This window comes from Oncorhynchus clarkii, chromosome 21 (assembly GCF_045791955.1).
Source record: "Oncorhynchus clarkii lewisi isolate Uvic-CL-2024 chromosome 21, UVic_Ocla_1.0, whole genome shotgun sequence".
NCBI classification, from domain to species: domain Eukaryota; kingdom Metazoa; phylum Chordata; class Actinopteri; order Salmoniformes; family Salmonidae; genus Oncorhynchus; species Oncorhynchus clarkii.
Window position 1 is genome coordinate 3,967,106 of NC_092167.1, and position 7,500 is coordinate 3,974,605.

Below are 7,500 nucleotides of genomic sequence, written 5' to 3' on the forward strand. Positions count from 1 at the left end.
CACTGGACACCAGCACACGGCTCTGGATTAACACTGGACACCAGTACACGGCTGTGGATTAACACTGGACACCAGCACACGGCTCTGGATTAACACTGGACACCAGTACACAGCTGTGGACTAACACTGGACACCAGCACACGGCTGTGGATTAACACTGGACACCAGTACACGGCTGTGGACTAACACTGGACACCAGTACACGGCTGTGGATTAACACTGGACACCAGCACACGGCTGTGGACTAACACTGGACACCAGTACACGGCTGTGGACTAACACTGGACACCAGCACACGGCTGTAGACTAACACTGGACACCAGTACACGGCTGTGGACTAACGGTGGTGAGTCTTTTCTTCTTCCTGTCCTATTCATCAGGAGTTCCTAGAGTTCATTGGGTCACCGAACCCTATCAGGAGATAAAGCCGTTCCTCTAGGCCACTTCGTAATCATATAATCCTTCCGTTCAATATTTCCTTCCTTCCTTCCTAAATCCTTTTATGTTTACATCAGTTCTGTCCTCAGAGGGATCATACACATACACACACAGAGACCTTGGGGCTCATCATAAGCAAGGTGCCTAGCTGGTGGTCCATCCCTGTCCATATGTCCCAACCCACTATCTGGTGGTCTAGAGGGAAAATAACCAAAGTAGAAACAGACATCACCATTACCAGCAGACCACTACAGCACTGACCCAATCCCCTATAGGACCTCCTCTCTACAGCATTGACCCAATCCCCTATAGGACCTCCTCTCTACAGCATTGACCCAATCCCCTATAGGACCTCCTCTCTACAGCATTGACCCAATCCCCTGTAGGACCTCCTCTCTACAGCATTGACTCATTCCCATATAGGACCTCCTCTCTACAGCATTGACCCAATCCCCTATAGGACCTCCTCTCTACAGCATTGACCCAATCCCCTATAGGACCTCCTCTCTACAGCATTGACCCAATCCCCTATAGGACCTCCTCTCTACAGCATTGACCCAATCCCCTATAGGACCTCCTCTCTACAGCATTGACCCAATCCCCTATAGGACCTCCTCTCTACAGCATTGACCCAATCCCCTATAGGACCTCCTCTCTACAGCATTGACCCAATCCCCTATAGGACCTCCTCTCTACAGCATTGACTCATTCCCATATAGGACCTCCTCTCTACAGCATTGACCCAATCCCCTATAGGACCTCCTCTCTACAGCATTGACTCATTCCCCTATAGGACCTCCTCTCTACATCATTGACCCAATCCCCTGTAGGACCTCCTCTCTACATCATTGACCCAATCCCCTGTAGGACCTCCTCTCTACAGCATTGACCCAATCCCCTGTAGGACCTCCTCTCTACAGCATTGACCCAATCCCCTATAGGACCTCCTCTCTACAACATTGACCCAATCCCCTATAGGACCTCCTCTCTACAGCATTGACCCAATCCCCTATAGGACCTCCTCTCTACAGCATTGACCCAATCCCCTATAGGACCTCCTCTCTACAGCATTGACCCAATCCCCTGTAGGACCTCCTCTCTACAGCATTGACTCATTCCCATATAGGACCTCCTCTCTACAGCATTGACCCAATCCCCTATAGGACCTCCTCTCTACAGCATTGACCCAATCCCCTATAGGACCTCCTCTCTACAGCATTGACCCAATCCCCTATAGGACCTCCTCTCTACAGCATTGACCCAATCCCATATAGGACCTCCTCTCTACAGCATTGACCCAATCCCCTATAGGACCTCCTCTCTACAGCATTGACCCAATCCCCTGTAGGACCTCCTCTCTACAGCATTGACTCATTCCCATATAGGACCTCCTCTCTACAGCATTGACCCAATCCCCTATAGGACCTCCTCTCTACAGCATTGACCCAATCCCCTATAGGACCTCCTCTCTACAGCATTGACCCAATCCCCTATAGGACCTCCTCTCTACAGCATTGACCCAATCCCATATAGGACCTCCTCTCTACAGCATTGACCCAATCCTACATATGACCATGATGTGTGTCAACACAATCTAAATGCAAATATTTCATCATCCTCTACCTTCATCCTCTCTACCCCTGACCAACACATCTCCCAATGGAGATATCAGGGTTATTAGGTTATAGGGACACCATTACCACGCTGGGGCTATACAATTAAGACCTCCATCTTCCTGCCCGCGGATATCGCTAAGCCATGTTGTGATGTGGGTGTTGTAGAAGCCATGAGGAGCTTGTTTGAGCTCCATGGTTGTAGATGAGAGGCTCCATGTCCAGGATATCTATAGTAGTGGTTGTAGATGAGGCTCTGTGTCCAGGATATCTATAGTAGTGGTTGTAGATGAGGCTCTGTGTCCAGGATATCTATAGTAGTGGTTGTAGATGAGGCTCCATGTCCAGGATATCTATAGTAGTGGTTGTAGATGAGGCTCTGTGTCCAGAATATCTATAGTAGTGGTTGTAGATGAGGCTCTGTGTCCAGGATATCTATAGTAGTGGTTGTAGATGAGGCTCTGTGTCCAGGATATCTATAGTAGTGGTTGTAGATGAGGCTCTGTGTCCAGGATATCTATAGTAGTGGTTGTAGATGAGGCTCCGTGTATAGGATATCTATAGTAGTGGTTGTAGATGAGGCTCCGTGTCCAGGATATCTGTAGTAGTGGTTGTAGATGAGGCTCCGTGTCCAGGATATCTATAGTAGTGGTTGTAGATGAGGCTCCGTGTCCAGGATATCTATAGTAGTGGTTGTAGATGAGGCTCCGTGTCCAGGATATCTGTAGTAGTGGTTGTAGATGAGGCTCTGTGTCCAGAATATCTATAGTAGTGGTTGTAGATGAGGCTCCGTGTCCAGGATATCTATAGTAGTGGTTGTAGATGAGGCTCCGTGTCCAGGATATCTATAGTAGTGGTTGTAGATGAGGCTCCGTGTCCAGGATATCTATAGTAGTGGTTGTAGATGAGAGGCTCCACATCCAGGATATCTATAGTAGTGGTTGTAGATGAGAGGCTCCACATCCAGGATATCTATAGTAGTGGTTGTAGATGAGGCTCTGTGTCCAGGATATCTATAGTAGTGGTTGTAGATGAGGCTCTGTGTCCAGGATATCTATAGTAGTGGTTGTAGATGAGGCTCCGTGTCCAGGATATCTGTAGTAGTGGTTGTAGATGAGGCTCTGTGTCCAGAATATCTATAGTAGTGGTTGTAGATGAGGCTCCGTGTCCAGGATATCTATAGTAGTGGTTGTAGATGAGGCTCCGTGTCCAGGATATCTATAGTAGTGGTTGTAGATGAGGCTCCGTGTCCAGGATATCTATAGTAGTGGTTGTAGATGAGAGGCTCCACATCCAGGATATCTATAGTAGTGGTTGTAGATGAGAGGCTCCACATCCAGGATATCTATAGTAGTGGTTGTAGATGAGGCTCCGTGTCCAGGATATCTATAGTAGTGGTTGTAGATGAGAGGCTCCACATCCAGGATATCTATAGTAGTGGTTGTAGATGAGAGGCTCCACATCCAGGATATCTATAGTAGTGGTTGTAGATGAGAGGCTCCACATCCAGGATATCTATAGTAGTGGTTGTAGATGAGAGGCTCCACATCCAGGATATCTATAGTAGTGGTTGTAGATGAGGCTCCGTGTCCAGGATATCTATAGTAGTGGTTGTAGATGAGGCTCTGTGTCCAGGATATCTATAGTAGTGGTTGTAGATGAGGCTCCGTGTCCAGGATATCTATAGTAGTGGTTGTAGATGAGGCTCCGTGTCCAGGATATCTATAGTAGTGGTTGTAGATGAGAGGCTCCACATCCAGGATATCTATAGTAGTGGTTGTAGATGAGAGGCTCCACATCCAGGATATCTATAGTAGTGGTTGTAGATGAGGCTCTGTGTCCAGGATATCTATAGTAGTGGTTGTAGATGAGGCTCTGTGTCCAGGATATCTATAGTAGTGGTTGTAGATGAGGCTCCGTGTCCAGGATATCTATAGTAGTGGTTGTAGATGAGAGGCTCCACATCCAGGATATCTATAGTAGTGGTTGTAGATGAGGCTCCGTGTCCAGGATATCTATAGTAGTGGTTGTAGATGAGAGGCTCCACATCCAGGATATCTATAGTAGTGGTTGTAGATGAGGCTCTGTGTCCAGGATATCTATAGTAGTGGTTGTAGATGAGGCTCTGTGTCCAGGATATCTATAGTAGTGGTTGTAGATGGGAGGCTCCACATCCAGGATATCTATAGTAGTGGTTGTAGATGAGAGGCTCCACATCCAGGATATCTATAGTAGTGGTTGTAGATGAGGCTCTGTGTCCAGGATATCTATAGTAGTGGTTGTAGATGAGGCTCCGTGTCCAGGATATCTATAGTAGTGGTTGTAGATGAGGCTCCACATCCAGGATATCTATAGTAGTGGTTGTAGATGAGGCTCCGTGTCCAGGATATCTATAGTAGTGGTTGTAGATGAGAGGCTCCACATCCAGGATATCTATAGTAGTGGTTGTAGATGAGGCTCCGTGTCCAGGATATCTATAGTAGTGGTTGTAGATGAGGCTCCGTGTCCAGGATATCTATAGTAGTGGTTGTAGATGGGAGGCTCCACATCCAGGATATCTATAGTAGTGGTTGTAGATGAGAGGCTCCACATCCAGGATATCTATAGTAGTGGTTGTAGATGAGGCTCCGTGTCCAGGATATCTATAGTAGTGGTTGTAGATGAGGCTCCGTGTCCAGGATATCTATAGTAGTGGTTGTAGATGAGGCTCCGTGTCCAGGATATCTATAGTAGTGGTTGTAGATGAGAGGCTCCACATCCAGGATATCTATAGTAGTGGTTGTAGATGAGGCTCCGTGTCCAGGATATCTATAGTAGTGGTTGTAGATGAGGCTCCGTGTCCAGGATATCTATAGTAGTGGTTGTAGATGAGAGGCTCCACATCCAGGATATCTATAGTAGTGGTTGTAGATGAGGCTCCGTGTCCAGGATACCTGGAGTATAGTATATTACATAGCATAGTTTTGGTGTGTTTGTGTGCTTCTATATTAGTATTTATAAATATGCCACTACAGTACTTTTGTAATCTATATAATCCTATATCTTGTAGTAAACTATACTGTTTATTGATTACATGCACACAGTATATTTAAATGCATTTCCATACATTACTGGATTCATGTTGCCTTTCTACTATTTAAAGCAATAATCTAACAAATGAGTTCATTCATTTACTGCTCGTTATTCTGTCAACACGTTGGTAAAGAGTTAATTACACCACTTTAAGGTCGATGTAGACATTTGACCTTTAGTGACGCCAAGCTGTTTTTACAGGTCCATTCTGCCACTATAGGGAATACAGCAGCTATAGCTCATATCAAGAACCAGGGCAATTATTCACACATCTGTGGTGAATAGGTCTCCTCTGATACCAAGACAGTGGAGGGGAAAGGGCAAGTCCTAAACTCAGATAATTATCAGGGCGACGACCTGCTGTAGAAGACTCAGTGTTTCATATCATATCAAATCCATTTGAAATGTAAGGCGAGAGAAAACTGCTGCTTGCATATAGAATGTGTACCTTCAAATACCCACAGCTTGATGCTTATGTAAATGTATGTTGTTTAACTGGACAGCAGCATGCATTCTACACCCATGTACAGTGCCTTGCGAAAGTATTCGCCCCCCTTGAACTTTGCGACCTTTTGCCACATTTCAGGCTTCAAACATAAAGATATAAAACTGTATTTTTTTGTGAAGAATCAACAACAAGTGGGACACAATCATGAAGTGGAACGACATTTATTGGATATTTCAAACTTTTTTAACAAATCAAAAACTGAAAAATTGGGCGTGCAAAATTATTCAGCCCCCTTAAGTTAATACTTTGTAGCGCCACCTTTTGCTGCGATTACAGCTGTAAGTCGCTTGGGGTATGTCTCTATCAGTTTTGCACATCGAGAGACTGAAATTTTTTTCCCATTCCTCCTTGCAAAACAGCTCGAGCTCAGTGAGGTTGGATGGAGAGCATTGGTGAACAGCAGTTTTCAGTTCTTTCCACAGATTCTCGATTGGATTCAGGTCTGGACTTTGACTTGGCCATTCTAACACCTGGATATGTTTATTTTTGAACCATTCCATTGTAGATTTTGCTCTATGTTTTGGATCATTGTCTTGTTGGAAGACAAATCTCCGTCCCAGTCTCAGGTCTTTTGCAGACTCCATCAGGTTTTCTTCCAGAATGGTCCTGTATTTGGCTCCATCCATCTTCCCATCAATTTTAACCATCTTCCCTGTCCCTGCTGAAGAAAAGCAGGCCCAAACCATGATGCTGCCACCACCATGTTTGACAGAGATGTGGAGATGTGTTCAGGGTGATGAGCTGTGTTGCTTTTACGCCAAACATAACGTTTTGCATTGTTGCCAAAAAGTTCAATTTTGGTTTCATCTGACCAGAGCACCTTCTTCCACATGTTTGGTGTGTCTCCCAGGTGGCTTGTGGCAAACTTTAAACGACACTTTTTATGGATATCTTTAAGAAATGGCTTTCTTCTTGCCACTCTTCCATAAAGGACAGATTTGTGCAATATACGACTGATTGTTGTCCTATGGACAGAGTCTCCCACCTCAGCTGTAGATCTCTGCAGTTCATCCAGAGTGATCATGGGCCTCTTGGCTGCATCTCTGATCAGTCTTCTCCTTGTATGAGCTGAAAGTTTAGAGGGACGGCCAGGTCTTGGTAGATTTGCAGTGGTCTGATACTCCTTCCATTTCAATATTATCGCTTGCACAGTGCTCCTTGGGATGTTTAAAGCTTGGGAAATCTTTTTGTATCCAAATCCGGCTTTAAACTTCTTCACAACAGTATCTCGGACCTGCCTGGTGTGTTCCTTGTTCTTCATGATGCTCTCTGCGCTTTTAACGGACCTCTGAGACTATCACAGTGCAGGTGCATTTATACGGAGACTTGATTACACACAGGTGGATTGTATTTATCATCATTAGTCATTTAGGTCAACATTGGATCATTCAGAGATCCTCACTGAACTTCTGGAGAGAGTTTGCTGTACTGAAAGTAAAGGGGCTGAATAATTTTGCACGCCCAATTTTTCAGTTTTTGATTTGTTAAAAAAGTTTGAAATATCCAATAAATGTCGTTCCACTTCATGATTGTGTCCCACTTGTTGTTGATTCTTCACAAAAAAATACAGTTTTATATCTTTATGTTTGAAGCCTGAAATGTGGCAAAAGGTCGCAAAGTTCAAGGGGGCCGAATACTTTCGCAAGGCACTGTATATATTTGATATCGTCTATATTCTTTCCAAAAATAGCTTGACAATGATGGATTATACAATGTGGTTCCCTCTTGAACTACATGTTCTTGTCTGTTCTTGTGATTAATAACTTTACTATCTCGTTCTCCTTCAACAGAATCCCCTTTGAGAGTGGACGATCTAGGAAGATCATTAGCAGCTAGTGTTGTGCCTCAGCACAAAGTTCCACTTTGAAA